This window comes from Natator depressus, chromosome 8 (genome assembly GCF_965152275.1).
Source record: "Natator depressus isolate rNatDep1 chromosome 8, rNatDep2.hap1, whole genome shotgun sequence".
Taxonomy (NCBI): domain Eukaryota; kingdom Metazoa; phylum Chordata; order Testudines; family Cheloniidae; genus Natator; species Natator depressus.
Genome location: NC_134241.1, coordinates 20,717,859 through 20,732,345, shown reverse-complemented (window position 1 = coordinate 20,732,345; position 14,487 = coordinate 20,717,859). Strand labels below are relative to the sequence as shown.

The following is a 14,487-nucleotide window of genomic DNA, read 5'->3' as shown; positions in this document are numbered from 1 at the left end:
AGTAAAGCAACAATTAAACAAAAACACAAGACTTCTCCCACCCACACACAAGAATTATTTGTTCTTCTTTCTAATTAGTTGCCACGATTAGAATCTTCTTTACAATCGCTGAAGTCTTCCTTTCCAGGCTTGGCTACTCAAGTTAAACCATAATACAGAATAAAGATTACTATCGGAAAAGCAAGCCAGTTCGTTACTAGAATAAGTCACTCAGAACCATTCTCCAGCAAACAGTGATAACGGAACACATGCAAATCTCACCAAATTATGGATTTCTCTCGACCTTACTTACACAACAGGCTTCCCAATGGCATCTCTTCTAGCACTTTAACATTAAATATTATTTTAATTACGATGGAAAAGCAAAACTAACAGAGCTCATGGCTGACTAAGAAACAAAGGTGCTGATTCTGCACTGAAAACCATATGGCCGCAAACGTCCATCTACGTAGTTCTCAATGCATGAAGTGGGCCAAAGTTAGAGGAAGGACGGGCCACTGGATAGAATACTGGGCCTAGGCAGTGGGAAATAAGGGTTCCATTCCCTACTCTGCTGCAAACCCCTGTGCGATCCAGGGCAAGTCACTCTGTGCCTAAGTTCCCCATCTGTAAAGTGGATGTAATCGTGGTTCCCTGTCTCCTAGGGGTGTTATAAGGCTAAACACATTAAGGATGATAAGGCACTCAGACACGATGGCAAAGTGAACCATATAAGTATGATAGAGAAGGCAGGTTTTGCACTTGGAGGCAGTTTCCAAAGCAGGCACTGGGTGGCCAGGACAGGAGTTATTACTGATTTAACAACACTGATGTACAAAGTTCCCAATTTGAAGCTAAGTAAAGTCTATTGTCTCTCAACTGTCCATGCCCTCCCAATACCATCAATAGATATTTGACACCAACATCATGCTTGGTGATTTACAAATAAATCAGTAGAGACAGTCCTTGTTTGATGGAGTTCACAGTCCAAACAGAACTGGACACACACTGCATACAAGTACCAAGAAAACCAGCGGCGGGAGAATCGAGCAAAACTTAAAGCCCCTTTGTGCTTGGCACTGTACAACCCACATGAAGAGAGTCTCTGCCCTGAAGATTTTCCCATCTAAATAGACAAGACAGACAAAGGTGGGGATGGAAAACAGAAACAGAGATGAGAGAAGTGACTTGCTCAGGGGTCACACAGCATTGTCAGCAATAGAGTCAGGAACGAACTCAGATCTCCTGAAGCTCAGCCCAGTGACGTATCCACTCCACCACACTACCTCCAAAGGGCATTTCCACTCAGAGGCTGAAGATTTGAAACCTGGGTGCCTGACGTTAGGGGAATACATATGGATTTATGGCACCTTAGAGACTAACCAATTTATCTGAGCATAAGCTTTCGTGAGCTACAGCTCACTTCATCGGATGCATACTGTGGAAATTGCAGAAGACATTATATACACAGACACCATGAAACAATACCCAACTTGATGATCACTTTAGATAAGCTATTACCAGCAGGAGAGTGGGGTGGGAGGAGGTATTGTTTCATGGTGTCTGTGTATATAATGTCTTCTGCAATTTCCACAGTATGCATCCGATGAAGTGAGCTGTAGCTCACGAAAGCTCATGCTCAAATAAATTGGTTAGTCTCTAAGGTGCCACAAGTCCTCCTTTTCTTTTTGCAAATACAGACTAACACGGCTGTTACTCTGAAACCTATATGGATTTAGGCATCTAAATAAATGGCCTGCTTTTCAGAGGTACTGAGCACCTACAGCTCTAAAAGTCAAAGTACTTATGTAGCTGCCTAAATATGAATTTTATGGCCTAAATTCAGGCACCTAGTTCTGAAAACATTGAGTTTTTAATCACTGCAGGGGAACCTGCTCAAAACATCCTCAAAGATCAACAGCTCTGATCAGCATTTATAAAGACAAGAGAAGTGAGAGAATCTGGCAGGCTCCACAACAAAGGCAGTGAGAACAGACTAGAAGAGACTAAGATATGTACACAGGGCAGTTTACGTCAGTTACGTTGCTCAGGGGTGCGAACAAGCCACCCCAAGTGATGCAAGTTACGTTGACCTAAGCGCCGGTGTGGACAGCGCTATGTCCGTGGGAGAGCTTCTCCCGCCAACATAGCTTCAGCCGCTCACGGGGACTGGAGTAATTAAGTCGACAGGAGAGCTCTTGCCCATCAGCTTGGAGACCTGACCTAGCAGTGCGACAGCTGCATTGGTGCAGCTGTGCGGCTGTAAGCTCTGCAGTGTAGCTGTAGCCTAAGGTAGTAAGGAACTCTCTAATAACATAGCTGCTTATGTCAGTCTTCGAATGTTGGTAGTATTCTCAAGGAAGCCAAGCCTCACTGATCTAGGATTCACGGCGGACAGGCAATGCATATGAAACTAAAAATATACAATCACAGAGGTAGGGAACAATCACAGAGGTAGGCTCTGCCACAGTTCTCTGAGGTGGCGGAAGGACAGGAAAACTGCTGGGTTTTAGGTCCATTCTTGGGGGCATGAATCACTACTATTGTTACATGTAGGGCTTGAGTATTAAATCCCTGAAAAACAGGATTTAACATGAACATGCTATGCCCCTTCAGAAAGCCTCCCCCAAATACACACACACACAGGGTCAGGCTCTCTCTCAGATACAGTCTCACAGGCCAAATGTAACATTTGCATGAGTGCTGTGTGAATGTCTCAGAAACAAGGATCACACGAAAATTCTAGGACTCCATCTCTCTCCCACCAAGGAAGTCGGAGTTCTCTTGGGGTGCATGCTGGTTGATGCTGAAGTTTTCCTAAGCAAGGGAGAGGGCAAGTGCAAATTCAAGAATCTTTGAAGCTTTTCAAATATGGAGAATAGGTTGCTCTCCTTGGACAGCTAAGCTCCAAGGATAGCATTTTAAAAATGTGCCTACGTGATTTTGGAACTCAAGTCTCATTGAAAGTCTATGGGATTTATACTCCTACATCTCTAAGTCACTTTGGCCCTTTTGAAACCATCACCCAGAATCAGCATATTACCTCAGGTGGCCAAGGGAATAAGACTGTTCTGGAGACATTTTGTCTGTATTTGAGGGGGGTTTGGGGTATATTTTCCCCAAGCCATATCACATCCTGCATTAACACTAAATACCAAGGCATGATTCAGTATGAAGATCACTGTTCAGGGCTGTGGTATTTATACACACACATGCGGATCCCTTGGTTAAGTTTTTATAAACTTCAACCAATATGTATTTGTTTGAAATTCTTACTTGTAAAACATCTGTCTTGCTCATGCTATTCCTTTGATCAGGGAGACAGTACAAACAGAACCCTGTTACGCTGTAGGTGAATTATAGAGTAATTGGTATTTAAAGCTTACAAATTAGATGCTTGTATGAAGATCTGTCCCAACTCAACTAGAATCTTAATAAGATACCCTCTTTGGGAAATAAGTCAACTGTAATGCATAACTTATTAAAATGTTTGTAGGATTTCTTCCATGGAACCACAGTGAACTTGTGCATGCAATATGCAAAGGCAAATAGGCTTAAAGATACATAGGGTCTGAAAAAGCCCCGTCACCCTTGCAGAGGGTACAGTGACCCCAGCTGTTAAGGAGATGAAGGGGCTAATTGAAGACCAAGGCAGCTGGAAGTTGAGCCTGGGAAGAAAAGGGCAAAAGACTATTGTGTATCCAGCACACAGCAGTCTAGGGACATCAACTTTGGTTGTCTCTCAACTGCTGGCCCAATCCTATGGAACAATTAACTCTCTACACATAAGCCTGACAAGAGAAAGGGGTAGGAGTTTCCCTCAGCCTAAGCACATGGCAAAAGGGAACAGACTGCGTTTAAGGAGGGTTGTTTCTTTGTGAAGCAGGGGGCATCTACCCCTACATGCAAGAACTACTGGCTGGAGAGAGAAGGCAGAAGGGAATCTGCCTGACCTGAAACGCTGATAAGACCTTGGCTCACAGAAAGGGTGAGATCAGACCAGAAGGGCTACATCCAGGACTTTTGTTATTTTGCAAGATCTGTAACTCTCCACAGCTTTTTAAGAGTAAAGTGACTGCGATTAGGAAATTCCTGTGCTAAGCCAGCGTTCCTTGTCTTCCTGCCATGTTGTCCACAAAGAACCCAAAATGACCACAGCCTACTGGAACTCTGAGGAAGCATGTGTAAGCAACTAGGTTGAATCAAGAGGTCTGAAATACTGAAGCAGTCAGATAGTGGAGTCCCAAAGCCCCAAGGGAGAGTTCAGACAAAGGGGCTGAACCTGGGGGATGTGTCTTACAGACCTAGAGCTAGGGACGGGGACCAGGTTCTGCCCAGAAGCAGGTGGCTTAAATGCACATCAGCTGGGTCCACTCACAACCAACTGATGTCCATCCAGATGGAACTGGGCCAGGTTTTGACACTAGGCACACAACAATCTTTGGCCCTGTTCTTCCTGGGCTCAACTTTCAGCCCTCCTGGATTCCAGTTAGTCCCTTCTTCCCCACCTTAACAGCTGGGTGGTAGCATAGTGGGAACTCACACCCATCCATTCCTATGTGATCCCAGGGCTGGGAAACCCGTAGTAATGGTGCTGTACTTTTCATTACTTTAAAAAAAAAAAAAGTTCATCTCAACATTGTCAAATCGAAGACCCCAAGAAATGGTAATTTCCCCTCATTAAAAAATATGATCTTAAACTTAGCATTGCCAGAGAAGAGATAGCTTTGTAACTACTCTGTGGGTTACAGGTCCATTAACATGAGAGTCATAGACCTCCTTATGAAACCAAAATAGATCACAAGCTAAGAAAAGCAGCTGTCAGAATTCTGTTAATTTCTGAGAACAAAAAAGATAAGCCAATATGGAATTATCTCCTTTTGCCCCAAAACAAGACATTTCATCATTAATCTCAGGCTTGTCAGGCAGAGTTAGCTGCTTTAACATTCCAGTGCTATTAAGAAGAGAAAACTCGAGCAACTTTTCTTTCTGCAGTTTAGAGACCTAATGAAAAAAAACCTTTTTGTCCAGAGAAAATTTCCCCAAGAGACTGTATTTTCCAAGTTCCTTCACTAAAAATGAAAGTGAGATCCTTCTTCATCTGTTCTGGCGGTTTATTCATCACTTGCAGCCATGGTCCAATACAACATCTTAAGCATAGTCACAGAAACAACTGTAATGTCATAGACAATTGTGACACTGAAGCACAGGAAATAAACAGATGAACGCCTGAAGTACAAAAGGTCTTGTTTTAATGCAAATATCGGTAGTAAAATAAGAGAACAGGGAATTGGTGTCATATACAATGAGCTGGCAGAAGAGTCTATAAACAGACCTTTCCCCCATTTTTTTCCCTTGAAGAGTCAGCGGCTCTTAGACATTTCATAAATGGGTGATTTTTCCCTCTATATTAAAAAAAACTTTGAAATGTGGTTAAATGGCTTGGTCTGTGAAGGCGCTTCAGAGGGAATCCCAATAGCAAAGGGGAAATCGTTCCTAGCCTGATGATTTGGCAGCCCTGACAGTGGGGAAAGGAGAAAAGCAAAGCTCTTTCATCACATTGCTCCTGCTCTAACATGAAAGGGAACCGGGTCTCTCTTGCTCAGTTTGGAGACTTTCTGAACTACACACATCCTATTGGCCCTAAAGAAATGTGTAAGAAAAAATTTCAGGGGAAAAAAAGCTCTGCCAACAAAACAAAGCAGAATGAGAAGTCTGGGCTGCCGAAGAGAGAAAAACAAATTAACAAGCAGCAATTCGCTTCTCCTCCAAAGTCCCTCTGCACCAATTCGGACAGCAGGAAGTTGCAGCAGCGACACTGCAATGGAGACAGCAGGGAACCCAGGTCTGCAGGAAGACAAAAAGAGCCTGTAGCAAAGCTACAAATCCTTTCAAACACCTCCACACCCCTCACGCTCTTCTTCCAATAAAAGCTTCAACCAGCAGCACGGGGAGCAACGTTAGGAAAATTGTGCCTATTTGTGACCAAACAAGATCTCTCTCAGATCAGTACCTTACCCCAGTGGCCACTGGGCTTAGAGCAGGATCATCTCTGCTTGGCTCAAAGTGCCTTTTCCTCTCAGGCAGACAATGGGTGTCCAGAACTGGAGAAGTCAATGGGACCACATAAACTTGGTCTGTTTTGTTTCAACAAATTCAGGGGCAGGGAGGTTCAGGTCACCCTAAGCAGAGGTGCCACTCTGCAACCAGAAGGCTGCTTTCTGGCAGGATGAATCCGGACATCCAAAGCAGGCAACATGACAGCAGTAGAGACAACTTCCTAGTTTAGAGGACTCCAGCAAGACAAAACAAAACTGCCTACTCCTGACAGAGTGGTGGTGGGGCAATAGGAACTTGCTAAATGAAAAGAAACAAAAGCCCCCCAAAAGCTCTGGTGGTTGATTAGGCTAACTACCTCCCTACAGGTGGGGAAAAAACACCCAGTAGGGTCATTGAGCCAGCTCCCTTTTAAAGGGCAGCTTCCATCCCACCCCACCCCCATCTCCATCTGTTTATAGGTAAACTTACTTCTGCCATCTGGCATGGCACTGAGCAGGACTGGAAAATGGTGAGTTCACCTGAGTTCAAGATGCCCCCGATGAGTGTCACAAATCAGAGAGCTCATAGGAGACAGGAAGGTGTGAGTAATTAGTGAAAGATGTAGTCTGGCTGCCATAACAGGTAGCATTAACAGATGGAGATAAGCAGCGGCCAAAAACATGGGAGACAAAAAATAAAAGACGCACATGCTGGGGAGAAATACGACTATCAAACAGAGAGAAAGAGAGAGAGAGAGAGTCCTTTAAATGGAGAACCTTAGATGAGATTTGACACACAAGCTTGCAACAGATCTCACAAGAAGAGAATAAGGAAGACACAAGTAAGAGGCTGCCCACTCATGTTCAAACACCGCAGAATGGGAAGGCCCAGAGAAAAAGAGCTGGCTGTAATCACGCAAAGAAAGATGGGCAGGAGAAGTAGGAGCCCCGGCAGCATGCAGCTCAGCAACATAAAAATACAAAGCAGTCAGATTCCATATTGTGAGAAGGACTAACTTTATAAACACACTCACCTCTCTGCTGGATGCAACACTGGGCTAGACTCCTCTCTCTTTCACTTTCTTATCTGCTTTCTAAAAGAAACAAGGTGGGTGAGATAATATCTTTTATTGGACCAACTTCTGCCCAAAGAAGAGCTCTGTGAAAGCTTGAAAACTTGTCTCTCTCACCAATAGAAGTTGGTCCAACCAAAGAGATCACCTCACCCACTTTCTCTCTAGTATCCTGGGACCAACATGACCACACAACCACCACATGTACCAGATTTCTAAGTCATCTCAGCAAGTGAGCACTCACTTGTGTGTTTTCACACTCTCTCCTTCTCCATCCTTACCCTTCACTGTAACCTCCTTCCTTCCATTCCTGTCTTTTGAACCCAGCAACATCCATCACTGAGACATGCACATACCCCCACCTGGTGAAAGCTTATTTTAGTTACAAACCTGCCCAGACAAGCACTATGACAATTTGATAGAGAAGAGGAACACGAGGTTTCCTTTCAAGGCAAGCTGTGCAGCAGGCATTGCCTAACCAAAAGTGTACCTGGAAAACAGAACTGGCTTAATGCTAAATCCACTGGTGCTGGCAAAGAGCGATATGTTTATCTCCACCCTTGATTAAAGCCAATGAAAATTATACACAGGAGGATCCTTGATAGAATGAGACCAGAACTGTTACATAAGCTTCAAAGTGAATTATCCTTATCAAGTCAAATAAACATTAATGTTCATATTTTCAAACTTGAGTGCTTAAAGTTAGGCACCTAACTCCATATTTATGCTCCCATATAAGTGGCCTAATTTTCAGAGGAATTGGACACCTACAATTTCCTTTGCCTTTCAAAGGGAGCTTTTTGTGTTCAACATCTTTGAAAGTCAGGCCACTTTACCGAAGTGTTTAAATGCACACATTTAGGTGTGTGACTTTAAGCACCTATGTTTGAAAAGTTGGGCCTAAACGAACAATATTTGGTTACACCTGCCTTCTGAATGAAAAACCCTCTTAATTCCAGCAATTTTCCGACTGTCACGCAGTTCAAAAGTGTGCTGTTTAGTAAAGACAGCATTTTGCCAGTTAGTAAAACAATACTGTACCCCCTCCAGAATGCAAACAGTAAAACAGAATGGAAGGTAACTGAATTGTATGTGCAAGAATGCAGCATATAATTTAGCAGCAGAGAGTAACTGAAAAGTGCTCTGACTTCAATAATACCCTTGGAAAAGTACTGTGTGGTTGTCTGAACAGAGAGAAGGCACTGGGACCAGCATGGTGGCTCAACACAGCTGCAATTTTGATAGGTGCTGTCTTCTTAGATGTGTATATAGTTGGTTGTATAGTCTGAACAATCCAGATTTTGACAGTAGCATTTGAATTTACCAAACCAGTGGATGCAATGATTTTCTGGATTTGTACTGTGCTAGGCTGTTTATATATAGTTCTCAGCATATGAATCATACATACTGTGCTGGAGCTTTGAATCACCGGACAGTCTTCAGAGTGTCAGATTTCCTTCAGAGGAATACAAATGCAAAAAGCTACAAAACACACAATAAGAATCTTATTTTGCATTTGTATGTCTTCTTTTGTTGGAGGATTTCATGGTCTGTAGACGTTAATTAGCTCTTACAACGCCCCTGGGCAACAAAACAATACTTATATCCAAAAATGAGACAAAGCACGGTAAAGTGATTTGCTCAAAGTCCACAGCAAGTCAGTAGCAGAGCCAATAAGAGAACCCAGGAACCCTGACTCCCAAACCCTGCTTTACCAATAAAAAAGGAAAAGAGACATAAATAAAGGTTGTTGGCGGCATAAGAATGATATGACACTGACAACTCCTTCTACCCAATAAATCCCTACCAACCAGATAAAACAAAAAAAAGAGGAAATGAATTAAATTTAAACAATCAACATCAAAAATCATTCTGCAAACTGAGTTTTCACCTCGGAAAGGGAGGAAGACCAAAGGCTCCGGGAAATCCCCTAAGGGCTTCAACAGTGCTATCGATTTTACATGGAAGCTGATGGGGAGCAACATAAAGCAGACAAATGTGTTTGTTCCTCCCACCTTTACCCGTTAGGATCCTTCCTTGCCAATACCCGTTAGGATCCTTCCTTGCCAATACCTGGAAAGAAGCTCATGGTGGGAAGCATCACTTGGGTGAAGGGGATTTTTGACTGTGGCAAAAGGGTTAGTTTCCCTCCTTGTATCCATTACGGCAAGGATATTTTCTCCCCACAAAACACCCCAACTCTGAATGTGCCAGCAAAGAACCAAGGGGGAGCAGGTGTTCTCAAGCGATTCCCAACGTAAGGTCTAAGTACTCTCACCTCCGAGGAAAGCTAGTGCTCAGCAGCTCCCGGGATTGCGCCGTAATAATTAGATAAAACAGTACAGTACACACAAGGAAAGGTGTAGAGCAGAGTGGGGATTTTGGGTTGAAATACAAGCAGCCGTTCCAAGAGTGTACGTTGGTCAATAGAATTCACAGAGGTGATGCGTTAAGAAGGGGCTTGAAGAGGAGTGAGCGAAGGTATGGTATGAATCGGAAGTGAGTTCCAGACGCAATTAAGGTGTGAAGATTAGCTGTGGGAGTAGGACGTGAAGGGAGTAGCTGGGGGGCATATATAGATATAGATATTATACACACGGAAGAGGTCTTGAAGCTGAGATGATCATTTCTTTTAGAACAAGCACCATTACCCCTCATGTTTACCAAAGACACATGCCAGCCATACCTGATATTCTTTGCAGTTGTGATTAAGGCTGGGAGAGCAGCATGGCAATCAGACCCAAGCCGGATTCTTAAAAGGGAGACCGGTTGCTTTGTTAAATACCAATGGCCCTATTTGGGCCAGGGTCACCAAATGGGAACCCAACTGGTACATTCTTGGCTTGTACATGGGTCACTTACTCTGATTCTGCTTGCTGCGTTCCTGCCCTCCTGCTGAAGCAGCTGTTGGTGCTTCTCTCCGACCACTGCAGGCAGCTGGCTAAGACTTCCCCTGCTTCTCTCAGCTGGACCTCTCTCTGCATTCTAATCATTGCAGCCTTCTCCTACACCCTGATTCAATGTAGGGACTTCTCCAAGTCACAAGGATCCCATCAGTTCTCTTCAGCACTGCCTCTCTTAGCCTCTCCAAGCCTGTCTGATGACCTCTCCACTTTCCTCAGGCACCTACACACTCATTGCTCCCTACCATACCTCAGCTCCCTACTAGCCATATTATGAGCATGTGGAAGCTCAGCACACACATGTATTTTGAGGAGAAATGGTCAGAACAGTGTGACAGGCTGAGAAAGAGATGAGAGAAGTTAGTAGCCAGGATGGGGCTAGGGCTGAGGGCGCAAGTGGAGAGGTTAGAAATAGGGAACAGTTAGAAACCTTATTGTTGGTAACAGGGAAGGAGAGGGAAAGGGCATTGGTATTGGGGGAGAGGAGCTCCAGTGCATCCTGGGGATGGAGAAAGGGCTGGAGTGAGTGTCACCATAAAGGAGGAGGATGTGACACAGGAAAAATATGAGAGAGATTATTGGATTTGTGTTGGTGAATGGGAGCAAGAGTAACAGTGAGTGAAAAGGTGGGGCTAAAAGGGAGGAGTGGGGGTAAAGTAACAAAGAAGGTGCAACAGAGACAGTGGGAGGGGAGGGAGGATGAGAGGAAATAATCAGGCCGAGGAGAGGTGAAGTCAAAGTCAACCGGAACAATAGTAGAGACTAGGGAGATGAAAGCAACTAGTGGCGAAAGCTAGGCAATCAGCAGAAACAGACAAGAACAAATTAGCTTCAAAAGCACTGGGGTAACATTACCTACAACCTCACCTCAATGTCATAAAATTAGACCTTGATATGTGACATAATCTTCCAACAACTTCCACTTGACCACTTAGCCAGTTTTGCAAGTCAGAAAAAGTTCTACCTATTGACTGCAACATTGCAAACTAGTTTATCGTCTACAGAAGAAAGAAAAGTGACGGCTTGAATGAAGTCTTCACTCTTGCTTAACCACTCAGCCACGAATTATTTTAAACAACATGCAGCAGAAGGGTAGAGGCAGAGGCAAAGGGTGCATATCCAAACATAGGGTCCAATACTGCATTCCTCCATTCAGGCAATGCTCCCATTGAAGTCTGAGTAGGCATGGTAGGTCTGGGCCCACATATCAGGGAAAGGAAGTGCAGCATGAGGATTTAAATTCCCAGAGTTGTTGTGCAGTGAACATATCTTATGCATCGTACATGAAAGTGAATCAATATGAACAGATTGCTAAGCAGTTCTGTTGACCCATTGGGGGCTGAGACCAATAACAAAAGGGAAAGTTAATTTTGCTGACAGAGTGCTTCAGGTATCATCAAGCTGTCAGCTAGATAAGATCAATTTCCACAACCCCAGAGTCTTTGTTTAAATGTATTTGACACATCTCAGCTCTTTTCATCCAATGCCTCCTTAACCAGCTCAAATATAGAAACTGGCTTTCATTAGCCCTGCTCTATTATTCATTTCAGTACCATTCCGTTTAGGAATCTTGCTGTTAATTTGACAGTTGCCTTAATCTACTGTGTTAACCATCAAAATGCTTGGCCAGCAGAAGTTAACCAAGCTCCTGATACAATTTCTTCAGCATCAGTAGGATGCTTGCTTCTATCATTAAATGAAGATGCCTGATAAAAAGAGATAAGATGGATTAACGTTTCAAGTGGCAATAAGCAGCTGAAGTTCAATTAAGTGAACTTATAAATACAAATGAAGAGGAGTGGGGTTTCAGATTGCCTTTCAGCATTTGAGATAAAAATTGGACAAATTTATATGTAAATCCAAAAACAGTTTGATTGTCTGGCTTTTCCATGAGGCAAATGCAAAAGATCGCTCTAGATTTTCTCCACATCTAATCAGAATGGAAATCAGTTTTCCATCTCCAACTGTTTTTTATGTTGATTTAAAAAAAAAAAAAGAGCCATATTGTAACCTTCTATTTAGCAAAAAGTTTAACTGAAGTGTTGGGCTAGTATTAGTGGGCTTTTTTCTTCCTTCAAATACCTTCCACAGCTTCTGTTACAGGGTAGAGAAATTCCTCTGCGAGCTAAATTGAGAGTGTGTGTTGTTCATTTTGGCAGGGTGCAAAGGAGTTTTTCAGACATATGCAGGAAAGAAGGAGATGAAAGGCCTAAAGATATTAGGTTAGATTAAAGTAATTCTAAATAGTCATGGCCTTTGCAAATAGGAATTCACCCAAGAATTCAGTCTGCAGAAAGAACTTTCCAATTTTCAAACAACTACTCTGAAAAAAAAATTCAACACCTGCTTCTATCTAGAATGACGGTTTGATGACAAAGGGTTGCTACACTACAAACTATGAACCCAATAGGGCAAACACTCCCTCTTAACCAATCAGTAGAAGTTAGGAGCTTAAATAACCTTTAAGGTTCAGGGCCTCAGTTCCCCAGAAGCAAATAATTAAGTAAAGATTTGTAGAATTCGGTCCTAAACTAGAAAAAATATATATATTTTAAAGGGAAAAAAACCTGTTCTTCCTTCATCTTAAATGCTTTATGCAGCATTATGCTACCTGCTTCTTTTAACTTTTACTATTTAAAAAAAGCAGCAGAATTTCAGAAATGTCACATTTTTAGAATCTTCCAGCACAATTTCAAACAACATTTGAGCATCTTAAATGTTTTTGCCTTGTGCAAAAGCAGAATATTCCCAACCAATTGGTATTTTGCAGAAAACCTCAATCCAGGGGTACAACATGAAAATGAAGGTTAATAAGAACAAAGACAAAGTGAGGAATTTTATAATCTGAAGAAAAGGCTTTTTTTTAAAAAAACAATAACACACGAACAAAAACAAAACGTCTACCGCCACCAGTAATTGCTCAATCACAAAACACAACAGACTTCACCAAGGATTTAACTCCCAGCTATTATGTTATGTACATGGAGGATGCTCAGTAAAGACTGTTCTAGCAACAGGCAGAAGTAACTTTTATAACCCCTTCACCTTATATAGGGTATAAAAGCGCTTCTAGTTACGTCCCACATCCCAGCAGGTAAAGCTTTTCTCTCATGAATGCATCCGATGAAGTGAGCTGCAGCTCACGAAAGCTTATGCTCAAATAAATTGGTTAGTCTCTAAGGTGCCACAAGTCCTCCTTTTCTTTTTGAGAATACAGACTAACACGGCTGCTACTCTGAAACCTCTCATGAAGTTCTGTCTTTAACAATGTATCCCTCCCCTGTGGCTCTCCCTGATGTTTGGGATGGTAGCCCTGATGTTGCTTCTATCTGTAGAGCCTACTGATTGGATGGATTTTCTCCAATCTCAACAACTCCTTTTGACTGTTTTATTCGTTGATTCATCAGGTATTACATAAATCAGCTGTGATGTCTTTTAGGGTGAGAAAAGGTCATTTCCTATATAGGCATAATATCTGAAGGAGAGAGATGTGAGTGCAGATGGAAATAAGATATATAAGCTTTCATCGAAAAAATCTCCTTCTGGGTACATAGCTAATCACAAACAACAACCCTAAAAGCTGTTTTGTGAGTCACCCTTTCTTTTCACAGAAAATATAAGGGCGAATCCAAGTGCAAATCTTCTGTATTCAAACCTTGGGCTGATTGCTGGGAGACATGTGCGCATTCAGTAGGTCCTTCTGTTTCTTTCAAAAAGCTCAATAATACCCTTTTTATTTATGGGGTGCCCAAAGTACAAAGGGTGAAATGAAGGATGGCTGCAAAGAAAAGAAAAGAACAGCTGAAGATAGCGATTCACAAGGGTTCAGTAATTCAGTACTGTTGATTCTATAAAGACCCATAGCTTTTATTATCCACTGATTCTTTGAGGGGAAAAACTCGCAATTATGAGCTTGTAAGAAAAAGAATATCTGCTTCTCTTATATAAGAGCAGCATTCACTGAAAAGGCATTTTAAAACCAAGGCAGTCCACCAAACATTTCAGATCTGCTTTCAGATAGTTTCCCTCTTGTGTCGCTGAACAGCTGAAGATGTTGTGCACAATTACACACAAAGTCCTTTTTAAAAAACAACAACAAAAATTATTTCAATTGAAAGCCAGGGTCTCTCCATTTCAGCTGCAAAAACAGTACCAGTTCACCCTCTTTTGTTGCCCTCACAGGGTTCAGAATCTACCCCAGCTGCTAAAGGTTCATTGTCTTTATTCCCATTGCTTCTGGGGTCTCTGAAGGACCCTCAAGTTTCAAAAGCTTATTCTGGTTACCACACAGGAACTGGGGTTAAAAGGAAGGGAAAATATACAAATCCTAAACTGTCCCTAAAGTGATCATCTCTTCTGTCAGCGCAATGCTTGGCAACTGAACAAAAACCATTAGTTTCAGCATCTGTCCCTTCACACATCTAATCCTGCCCCATGTGTCCACTGGAAAGGAACACTCTCCCTCACCTTCTCAATACACAGCTTCAGCCCCTA

General features: G+C 42.6%; 1 protein-coding gene across 3 annotated transcripts in view; it reads right to left on the bottom strand.

Moving 5' to 3' along the window:
- The window catches only part of NEURL1B (neuralized E3 ubiquitin protein ligase 1B), a 213,772-nt gene that overhangs the window by 33,922 nt on the left and 165,363 nt on the right, over positions 1–14,487 (bottom strand). The gene's annotated exons all lie outside the window — the stretch shown is intronic.